Source organism: Mesoplodon bidens, assembly GCF_964165515.1.
Source record: "Mesoplodon bidens genome assembly, chromosome: 2".
NCBI lineage: Eukaryota > Metazoa > Chordata > Mammalia > Artiodactyla > Ziphiidae > Mesoplodon > Mesoplodon bidens.
In genome coordinates this window covers 173866741-173878295 of record NC_138177.1, presented here as the reverse complement: position 1 = coordinate 173878295, position 11555 = coordinate 173866741, and the positions used below count along the sequence as shown (strand labels likewise).

At 54.3% G+C, this 11555-nt stretch overlaps 1 protein-coding gene across 3 annotated transcripts in view; it reads left to right on the top strand.

Moving 5' to 3' along the window:
- The first annotated feature begins 269 nt into the window (after positions 1 to 269).
- Positions 270 to 11555, top strand: part of ARHGEF10L (Rho guanine nucleotide exchange factor 10 like) — a 146528-nt gene continuing 135242 nt past the window's right edge. For 2 of the 3 annotated variants that reach the window (XM_081223481.1, XM_081223479.1), the window contains exon 1: positions 270 to 400. The gene's annotated coding sequence lies outside the window, so the exon portion shown is untranslated. Of the gene's footprint in view, positions 401 to 9742; positions 9762 to 11555 lie in introns of those variants that run through there. The other variant, XM_081223480.1, reaches the window with a different exon arrangement.

Genomic DNA, 11555 nt, shown 5'->3' with positions numbered 1-11555 from the left:
GCGGGCGGTTGGGGGAGCTCCCGGCCTTCCGGGGGTCGCCGGGCGCGGCGGTCTGGCCAGCAGGGGTTAAGCGGTGACTTCAGCCGCGGCGAGCAGGCCGGCGGGCCGGGCTGGCAGGCGGGCGGGGGCGGCGCCGCGTTGCGTTGTGCGCCGCGGCTGGACCAGGCCGCTCGGCAGCAGCGGCGGCGGCGGGCGCACCCCGGACCGGGCCGTGACCTCGCGGGCGGCGCGCGGCGCGGCCATTGGCTCGGGCGGCGGCGGGCCGGGCGGCTGGGGCGCGGGGCTGGGCCGGCCCGGCCATGGGCGCCCGCGGCCGCCGGGGCAGCTGAGGTGCGGGGCGGCCGCCGGCGCCTTTGTGAGCGGCGCGGACAACAAAGGCGCGGCCGAGCGGCCGGAGCCGGTGAGTGCGGCCCGCGGGGCGTGGGGCCGGGCGGGGGGCTCCGCGATCCCCGAGACCCCGCCAGGGTGTCCGTGTGGCTCCGGGTCTCTCCGGGGCCGTGGGCGTCCCTGTACGAGTGTCGCCGAGTCCAGGGTCTCGGTCTCCCGCGTGGTCCTGGTCTCCGCTCCTGCTTGATCCTTGTGTCCCCGATTCTCCGGGGGAGAGTCTCTTCCGGAGCCCGGCTCTCCTCCGTGTACCCGGTTGTGTATGCGAGTGTGTATCTCAGTGTCTCTGGGGGTGAGGTCCCGGAGCTGGGGTTTCTTCTCTGTGTGTATGTATGTCCTGTGACATTGGAGCGATTGTATTACGTGTGTGTGTGTGTGTGTGTGTGTGTGTGTGTGTGTGTGTCTCCTCCCCCCATGGGAGACTCTGTGTCCCTCGGGTGTCCCATCCCTCTGCATGACTCCTGTCTGGCTTTTGTGCATCTGTGTGTGTGTGTGTGTGTGACCTCAGCAGGTTCTGGCAGGGACAGTTTGGAAATCCCCCCACCCCCACCCTGGGCTTCACTTTCCCTTTGGTTCACCCAGGCCTTCAGGTCCTGCTATCACTGTGGTTCAGCTCCCCCCTGCACTGACCTGAGGGTCCCTGGGATTAAGTGGAGTCAGGAATGCTCTTCTCGCCTCTGTTCTGGGCCCACCTCTCCCACCCTGGACCCCTGCCCAGAGACTGAACGGGGCGGCCTCCTGGAGGAGGGGAGTGTGGGAGGAGACGATGCCCTGGTCAGCCGGAAGGCCAAGGCCACAGAACCCGGTCAGGCCTGGACACTCCTGGAGACAGAAAAGTGTGTCCGGGACAGGCTCTGTGAAGATGAAGACCAGCCCCCTGGGCCTCCGGGGGTGGTCTTTGAGAGGAAGGTCAGGCCTGATGTAGGGGAGTCTGGGGGGAGTTCTTTCTCCCTCTTCCACGCTGGGGTCCTGGGGCAGGGGGTCAGGAAGCTTCCTTTAGCCTTGAGAGCCTGAGGACCCTGCCTCGGGCCACAGCAGGGAGGTGGTAGGGGGGGGCCGCCCTGCCCACGGGCTCTGGAGCTAAGACTTTGCCTCAAAGGCCTTGGCCTTCTGGAGGGCTTCAGTCCGGGGAAGTCATGCTCCGCCTGCGGAAGCCCCATCTGTTCCTCCTCGGATGCTGGGGAGAGAGGACAGGTCGTGCAGGCTTATTAACATGCTCAGCTCTTCCCTGCAGGCCCTGCCTGAATGGCCCTGAGCTGCAGCATCCATCCGTCCCTCTGTCTGTCCACCCAGCACTATGCCCCACAGTGTCCAGGCCTCGGGTATATAAACTAGAAAGGAGGGCACAGTCTGGAAATCTCCAAGCTCCCTGTGGCTGGATTAAAACTGCTCGGGATGGAGCTCTTCTTCTGGCTTGTGAGGCCTCGGGTTGTGCCTGCGTCTTTCTTACTTTGCTCCACACTTGCCTTTCTGAGTTCCCCTGCTCCTTCCTCTTCTACCAGAGAGACGTTGCCTTAGCTGGTCCCATCCTTCCCCTCTTCGCTTCTCACTCAGGGATCTCCTCCTCTCTGGGCAGCCAGGCTGGCTCCAGAATTCCTGTTCGTGATGCTCTTAGAGCCCTCACTGCAGTCGGGGTGGGCTTTTACCCCTCCCAGTGGACTATAAGCCTTCGAGAGTAGGGACCATGTCTGTCTTGATCACCAACGCCTGACACATAGTCGGTGCTCAGTAAATGGTTGCTGATTATGTGGATGCCCTGGAACTAATGCTTCCTAAATTGTCCTGTTTCACAGGTTAGCTTTGAAGGAGTCTGGGGAGGGGAAAACTTGGTGGACTTCTTGGGACCCAGGTACCAGGTTCGTTTAAGAGGAAGGCCTACTGTTATTTAAATAAATAGTAAATTAACAGATAAATCAACAGTAAATTAAAAGCTCTTTATGGAACCCAGTATGTGCCAGGTGCTGGTCTGGCTGGTGCATATATGTCATCTTTTAAACGGTGGGATGGAGAAGAGTGGAAAGAATACAATCTTCTTAGATAAGTTTTAAAAAGATAAAGTGGGTGATACATACTGCATATATATGTATGATAATAGTAGGTTAGATTTATGTTGCTCTTTCATGTCTGCTGTCTTTTTGTTTCTACAACCACCCTGATAATTAGGCAGTGAAGATGGGCTCATATACCCATTTTACAGATGAGGAAGATGAAGCACAGCATTTAAGTGAATGCCGAAGGTCACCGTCAGTGAAGGACTCAAGCCTGGGTCTCCCTGACCGCCCAGTCCTTGCTTTCTTCTGCAAGCTTGTCTTTAGTATCTTTGGATTCTCATCTGCTGTGCTTGCGCTCAAGTCCAGGAAAGACAGTCAAACTCATAAACAGCAGAGTAGGCCAAAGTTCTCTTTGTGTTCACTGTGTTCACTGTGCCACCTGGGCCCCAGCTCAGCTCCTTTCTTGCCATGTGTCCCTGAAGAGTTCCTTGGTCTCTCTTTGCCTCAGTGGAGGGCATTTGAGTCGCCTTCCTTTGGGGTCCTAGTCTAATGAGCTCCCAGGAGTGACCCATCCTCGCACGGCCTGTGCTCGGCCCCAGGCAGTGGTGTGCTGGAGTCTGTACTGAAGAATGAGATCAGGTTGATAAATTTTAGGCGTTTTGCGAGTTGGCTGTTAACCTGCAAGTTTATAGTATGTAAGCTGGCTGTAGTATATAAATTTACAATTAAATAAGTTATACCAAAAACAAGGGTAATAAGTACTCAGAATACAGTACTTCCTGATTATTTCACTGTTTTTCACAGATACCTGTGTATTTGTGATTACTTATATCTTTTGTGTGTGTGTGTATGTGTGTATATAGATAGATAGATAGATCCTTTATATGTGTGCGTATGTGTGTGTGTATATACATATATATACACACATACAGATCTTCCTCAACTTCTGATGGGTCCTGATAAACCCATTGTTAGTTGAAAATATTGTAAGTTGAAAATACCATAAGTCGAGGGTATTCCCTGGTGTCCCTGTGGTTAGGACTTGGCGCTTTCACTGCCAGGGCCCGGGTTCAGTCCCTGGTTGGGAAACTAGGATCCTGCAAGCCGTGAGGTACGGCCAATAAATAAATAGATAAATAAATAAAATGTTAAAAAAAGAAAATCTCCTAAGTGGAAACTGCGTTTAATACACCTAAGCTACTGAACATCCTAGCTTAGCCTCGCCTGCACTGAACATGCTCAGAACACTCCCATTAGCCTACAGTTGGGCAAAATCACTTAACACAAAGCCTGTTTTATAATAAAGTATTGGACATCTCACGCAATTTATTGAACACTGTACTGAAAGTGAGAAACAGAATGGCTGTCTGGGTGCACAATGGTTGTAAGCGTGTCGGCTGTTTCCCCTGGTGACTGCATGGCTGGCTGGGAGCTGCAGCCTGCTGCCCTGCCCTGCATCACGAGAGTGTTGTACTGCATGTCACCAGCCTGGGAAAAGATCCAAATTCAAAATTCCAAGTACAGTTTCCACTGAATGCGTATCTCTTTCACACCATCATAAAGTTGAAAAGTTGAACCTTTGTAAGTCGGGGATGTAATGTACATACGGGTGTGCTCCTGCCCATCTCTTTCCAACTCTGTTCAGCGGTCTCACACCTTGTAGCTCAAAGTGGCCACGGTGAGAGCACTTATACCACAGAAACTGGAAAACGATGCAGGTGTCCCAGTTCTCCCCCCTGTGGAGAACCAGCTGTTCAACATTTTACCAGCACACCATGGGGATCTAGCAGTGAGCTCCCTGAGCACAGCCCCTCCCTGGAGCTTGCATTCTCATGTGACAAAACTCCAGGGCTGGTTCAGGGTCGTCCCAGTGAGAGTGGCAGCTGCTGGGCTGGGTCTGCTATGATGGTAGGGTTATAAGTGGCCCCCAAATGAGCTCTCCACTCCAGAAACTGAGTTATCTTCCGATGCACCAAGAAGAGGGGACGTGGGATGAGGATAAGTTTCAGTTAATTGAGAGCCTGCTTTGCCATTGATTGGAAAACCACACTCAAGATGACTCAGGTGTCCGGGAGGCAAAGTGGTTGGGGTGCCTGAGGAGAGACTATGGACGAGTCAAATAGCTCGGGGCTGGTGAAGGTGTGATGGCCAGGACTCCGGTGGCTAGAGCTGTCTGGGGGTGGCTTAGGCAACAGTGGACAGGACCCATCCATATGGATTCAGGGGCAGAGTAGAGTCAGACTGTTGAATGGGCAGGCTGTAGCTCTTGTACAGTCTGAGAGCCCTGGTTGGGAGAGGGGCATGAGCACAGTTACATACAGCGGGAGTGTGTGCAGAGTGCAGCAGAAGAATGGATGGGGAGAGGGCAAGGGTCTGGGTGGAAGGAACAGCATGTGCAAAGGCTTGGAGGCATGAGCTGTTGGAAGTTCAGTCTGGCTCAGGTGTCAGGTGAGCCAGTAGCCTGCAGAGCTGGTGGCAGAGCAGGCGAAGTCCTGAACCTTTCTCAGGTCAGAGTGCACAGCATCATCTGGGTACCAGCAAAGGAACGCTGCCAGACCTCTTCTGCCAGGGGCATCGTGCTCTGCGGATCACCCCCTCCCCTGAAAATCTTTAAGTTTTCCGGGTAGTTTCTTGTTATCCTCAAGCTTGCTGCTGCTCCAGCCCTAGCATCTGTGGCTGGCGGCTTCATAAAAAAATTTCCATTTTAATATCAGGCCGAAAAAATACAGAATTGGGAAGGTGGGTCTGCTGCCCTCCCTCCACCCCAAAGATAAAAGTAACGGTTAGTTAGGTTATCCAGTATTTTGATTACCTCTGCTACTTTTGCCCTTCTTTTAGGCATGGGAGCTTGTTTGTTTAAAGACAACTCATGTTACTTCTTTTTTTTTTTTTTTTTTTTGCGGTACGCGGGCCTCTCACTGCTGTGGCCTCTCCCGTTGCAGAGCACAGGCTCCGGATGCGCAGGCTCAGCGGCCATGGCTCACGGGCCCAGCCGCTCCATGGCATGTGGGATCTTCCCGGACCAGGGGCACAAACCCGTGTCCCCTGCATCGGCAGGCGGACTCTCAACCACTGCACCACCAGGGAAGCCCCTCATGTTACTTTAATGCCTCTGTGTGGCAGACATTTTTCATGCATCAATTCATTTAATTCCCACACTGATCCTGCAGGTGGGTACTATTATCCCATCTTACAGATAAAGAAACTGAGTCTTAAAGAGGTTGAGTGACTTTCCCAAGGCCACAGTATAAGTGGCAGGATTCGAACCAGGTGGGCCCTGAGCTCTTTCTACAGTCCCCCTTTGTTCTATTTTCCCCTTTGCCCTTTGAGGAGGGGAGGAAGAGAAGATTCGACACATGTCTGGAATCTCAAAACACTCAGCCCTTCTTCGTTGGAAGTGAATGCGTGTTTTCTCTTGCATATAGCTGGGTTCATCACCCTGTGGTTTAGGGTCAAGGCCTAGAATAGAACTCGGTGCCCAGGTGGACCGCAAGTCCTGGTGTCTGGAAAGTGCTTATATAATGGCTTGTGTTTATGGAGAGTGCTAATTGTAATAGCTCAGATTGACAGAGCGGCAGCCTCATTGGCGGGGGCGGGGGCGGGGGCGGGGCTCGCAGGAGTTTGGTCCTGGGCAGTCCTGACGAGTGGGCTGTATCATCAGCTCCGTCTTACAGCTCAGGTAAGTTATCTTGCCTGCCCAGAGACACGTAGCGCGGAGGAGCAAAAGCAGCACTGCTTGACCTTGTTCTGTTTGCCCAGAGCCCCAGCTCTCAACCCTGTGTCCTGGAGCCGTGCCACCCCTTCCAGGGCCTGGCCTCTCTGTGCCTCTGACAGCCCCTGGCAGCGGGTTCCACGTGCCGTGGGAACTCGGGGCGGGCAATCGATCGCTGGGCCAGCAGTGCAGGTTGTGCCCACCCCTTGGTCAGAGGCTGGTGCTGAGCCAAGAGCTTTACCTTTTCCTGACCTGTCTGTCGAGAGAGAACCCCCTGCCAAGCGGCTCATCTTCCCACTGACCTGTTGGGAGGGTAGCCTTGGCCCCGGCCTCACCACCACCTCGTTGCAGGGACATCGCAGGTCCGGGGCAGTGCAGGTGGCTTGGGGTGACCCCTGTCCATGACTGCACATTGGGCCTGAGGCGAGGTGGCATTTCTGGGTCTGGAGCCCCTCCTACTTGAGAGGCTGGCCTCTGCAGGACCCCCCTCCCAGCGGCTGCCTGATTAGTATGCATCCCTGAATTCCAGCCCTGAGCGCGCAAGGCGGGAACCAGCTCCCATCACTGCCCTCTTCATTGTTTGAAGTGGGCAGACTTGGAGTGAGCTTTAAAAATACGGGCTTTTTATTCAATTTCCCTAGAAAAACAATGGTTTAAATGAAGTAGAGGAATAACCGTCTCTGGAAATCGAAGAAAAATATTCCGGAACCCTGACATTACCCAGAACCTTTGGATTTCTTTTAAAATAAGGGTTTATTTTACTTTAAATTATGCGTGTATTATGTGACCATTGGAGAAAACTTGGAATATACAGGGAGGGAGAAGAAGATTAAAATCCCCCTTGTTGCACCACCTGAAGACAACCTGTCTCAGTATTGCAGTGTATAACATTCATTTATTCAGCGATTCATCTGATCATTTGGCAAGTACCAATTTAGGGCCTACAAAGGGCTGGGTCTGTGCTGGGCGTGAAGTGGGCACAGGTAAATGGTACCCTGCTTCCTGCTGGACCTTTTTTTTTTTTTTTTGGCTGCACCGCGTGGCAGATGGGATCTTAGTTTCCTGACCAGGGATTGAACCTGTGCCCCCTGCAGTGGAAGCGCAGAGTCTTAATCATAACGGCCAGGGAAGTCCCTGCTGGGCCTCTTTCTATGCTGGACTTTGGGTAACTCACCTGGCCCCTCTGTATCTCAGTTTTCTCATCTGTAAAAAGGGCGTAATACAAGTACACTGCTCAGGGCAGTGCCTGGCCCACTGTCCCGGCAGAATTGGTGGTTCTTACGACAGTGACCAGGCCAATTGTAAGTAGCCTTGCCCTTGTGGATCTTATGTGATGGCGGAGGAGACAAAAGCCAGACAAACGAGTTAAAGTAACCGCATGTCATGGAATTAGTCCTGCCAAGGAGACAATCTAATGTGATAGGATGGGAATAGCAGGGGCTGGGGGGAGGCTGTTGGGAGAGGAGGGGGTGTATGTGGGGGTTAGTGGTGCAGAATTTGTCAGCTGGAGATGGTGAGGAGGGCCCCTCTGAGGAGAGGCATTTAAGCTGAGTCCCAAATGACGAGGGAGGACCCCCCTCCCCTGCAAAGAGCAGACAGAAATGTGTTCCAGGCAGGTGCACAGCACATGCAAAGGCCCTGAGGTCAGAATGATCCTGGCTGGTTTGAACAGGAGAAAGCCCAGGGCTTGCAACAGCCAACGCGGGGAGGGCAGTATAAGGAGATGCTGTGGAGGGCCATGTGGATCAAGGCAAGCAGTTAGGATGGCTAATCCAGGTGCAGCAGGAAGCCATCAGCAGTTTCTTTTTAGTTTCCTGTAAATACCTTTATTCACGAAATACAATCCCAAGATTCCAGCTATAAATAGCTCTGGAAAGAAATTTATGTTTTTTTCAGATAATTCATTCAGAAATAACTGAGTGCCTATGACAGGGAAGCACTGGAGTGGATGCTGGAGGGTGAGGGATGGACTCATAGATGAGAAAGGGGAGGCCTCGCCAGCAGGTGACTGGTGACTGGTGACTGCGTGCCTGCATTGCCGTCCTGCTGACCCCTCCCACAGCCTGCTGGAGCCTGTGGGCCCCGACTCACCTCAGGAAGGGACCCTCTGGCTGCAGGAGGAGAACCGGCTGTGGGCACCCAGGTGGACTTGGGACTGGAGGAAAGGCTCGGGTGGCTCGGGTATGAGAGGTGGCCATGGAGCTGGAGAGAAGACTTAGAGAAAGAATCGGCTGGAATTGCTGGTGGATTGGTCACAGGGGCTGAGGGAAAGAGAGGAATCAAGAGGAGCCAAGACTTCTAGAATCGTCTTTTGAGTGTCTAGGTGGGTGGTGGTATCATTACAAACAGGTGGTTCAGAGGGGGTTGAGAGCATGTTTTTGGAGAATCCAGGAATCCAGTTGGGGACAGGTTCACGTTGAGAGGCTGGCTTAGAAGTCCACGGGGAGAGGTGGGGGCCCCTTGGCTGGGTGTCATTAGCATATAGATGGCACAGGTGGGGCCACCCAGAGGCCAGGTGGGGGAGGAGGATCCAGGAGAGGAGGCCGAGGAGGGGCAGCCAGGGTGCTAGGAGGAGAAGGGAAGGAGAGTGGGGTCTCTGGGAAGCCGCCACGCCACGCCAGGCCACACCACGCCACACCACACCCCACCCCACCATGCCATGCCATGCCATGCCACGCCACGGGGCCTGTTGCAGAAGAGAGCTGGTGGGCCACAGGGCTGCAGGCCGTTGAGAGTGGAAGTAAGACCAGACAGAAACACGGAGGCAGTGTGGGCCTTTGTAAGGGCACTTTTGGAGGAGGGGTGGGGCTGGAATCTGCAGTGGGAGTGGCTGGGACCGGAGGGGAGCAAGGAGAGACAGCGTGTGCGGACAGCGCTGAGATGTTGGCCAGGCAAAGCGGGGTTGGAAAAAGATGTCTCGGGTGGAGGGGAAGTGGGGGGACCCAGGAGAGTGGTTTGTGCTGGTGGCCAGGACTGCTTGGAGAGGGGACAAGACACAGGGGGCAGCTACGGGAGCTGGATCTTTAGGCAAATGAGAGAGGGTGGTACCCGGTGTGATGATGTGGGAGTCGGGGCGGTGGGGGGGAAGGCATTGGCCCTTGATGGGAGCCAGGATGCTCTTAGGAAATGGGAGAAGATGGGATAGATTTGGATTATACATGAGGAGAAGTTGGGGACAGTCCCATCTGATGGCCTCATGTTTCTCAATGAAACCTGGACCAGAGGACAGTGAGGTAAGGTCCCCCCAAGACTGCTCCCCCCCAGGAGAGGTCATTCTGCCGCCACTAAAGGAACAGGCAGAGATGGCTGGGTCCCCCCAATGATGGAAGCAGCCTCAGCCTGCCTTTGTATAGACAGAAAGGATCAGAGAGGTCAGTGGTTGGTCTGAGATGGCACAGAGGGGCTGAGCCCTCATTCCCGACTCAGTGGTGCTCACATTCTCTGGGGCACTGGGCTGCTGGGGTGTGGGTCCCGTGCCAGCAGATGGGGGCAGCCTCCAAGCCAGTTGGGAGGGTGGTGTCAAGGACACTCGGACCCTGCAGCAGTAGCTCAGCGCCCCATGTCACGCCCGTCTCCCACTTTTCTTCCCCAGAGGTCAAGTGCAAGGAACTCACCTCTTCCTGCCAGGCACTGAAATGAGCACTCTGGGAAGATTAGCCCACTAAGTCCTCACGGTAAGTGAGGTGCGGGTGCTGTTATTGTCCTCTCTCTACAGCGGGGAGAAGGGTCCCTAGAGGTGCAATACCACCCAGCAAGCCTGTGCCAGCCACAAAAGGGGGGTGAGGGTCTGCACCCAGCGAGTCCAGCTGTTTCTCCCACGCATGCCCGTTTTGCAGAGGAGGACGCCACAGCTCGTGGATTCGTTAATTTGTTCTCAGTTGCTTGTCCTCGCATTCCTCTCCTCCCAGCATATATTTACTGGACACCCCCTGGGAGCTGGGTACTGGGCTAGGAGCTAGAGATGAGTGAAGTATGGTGACCACCTATCTGGGGTTGGGGGAGCAGGCAGGTAACCGATGGAGGGAGGGGAGAGTGCCTGACCCAGGCATAGGGGCTCACCGGAGCTTCCCAGGGAGTGCTGGGCCAAGCAGCCTAGAGGCAGAGTTGGTTCTGGGAGAGGGAAGCGTCCCAGGTGTGTACAGAGGCTGGAGGTGAGTGCAAAGTAGGACCCTGCAAGGTCAGGATGGGTGCGGTCAGGAACGCCACTTGAGAACTCTGTCCGTCTCACTAGGAGCTTGCACTTTATCTTGACCATGGGGAGCCATTCAGTTGTTTCTAGCTGGGGAGGGGCATGATCAGCGTGGTCAGAACTTTTTGTCCTGGTGGGGGCTGAGTTGGAAGGGACAGGAGACATCAGGGAGACATTTAGAGGCTGTTACAGGCCCTCTGATTCCTAGGTTGTTCTGTGGACTCTTGCTGCTTTCTTCGTGCTTCCCAAACTCTGCTCATTTCTCTTGTCTAGAAAGGTTCCCGCGATTCAGAGAGGTTAAACAACTTGCCTGAGGTCACGCAGCATAACACGGCATCCAGGCTTCTGCTGGTTTCTTTTTTTTTTTAATTGAAAATTTTTTTAATTTTTATTTTTTTTATTAGTTTCTGCTTTATAACAAAGTGAATCAGTTATACATATACATCTGTTCCCATATCCCTTCCCTCTTGCGTCTCCCTCCCTCCAACCCTTCCTGTCCCACCCCTGCTATCCCACCCCTCCAGGCGGTCACAAAGCACTGAGCTGATCTCCCTGTGCTAGGTGGCTACTTCCCACTAGCTATTTTACGTTTGGTAGTGTATACATGTCCATGCCTCTCTCTCGCTTTGTCACAGCTTACCCTTCCTCCTCCCCATATCCTCAAGTAGGTCTGTGTCATTATTCCTGTTTGCTGGTTTCTTGAGTGAAACAACCAGAGTCTCAAAGGTGGAAGCAGGTGGCAAGTAACCTCTGCGAGGGGCTCACAGGAGGCTCCAGTGGACCGTCACCACCTGCAGGTCCTCCTGTGCCTTTAAATGTTGTCCTTTTACCGGTCTCAGAGGCTGGGTGGGACTTCTGGGAGGGAGGAGCTGGGCTGCTGCTGGGAACTGGGAGTCCGCCTTCCCAGGAGCTGGGGCCCCGTGTTTAAGCAGTTTCCTGGGGAACTGGCTTCCTCCCCAGTGAGTGATGAGAAAACTCTCTGGGGCTGGGCCAGGTCATGGGAGGCCAGCAAGGGCGGCGGTCTCCTCTGGGGAGGATGGCTGTATTTTACTGATGCCAGGCAGAGACCTCCTTCTTGGGGGGCTGGAAGAGATGGGGAGCAGTTCCCAGAGCCCTGTTCCTGTGAGTCCTGTCACTTTGGGCAGGTGTCTTGCCCCTCTGGAGTCTTGGTTACCTCATCTGTGAGGGAGGGATAATATTAAACGTGCTCCCGAGGGATTGAAAAAATAACCGGTGTTTTTCACTGAGGGCCTCGAGTGTGCCAGGCAGCATGCATTAT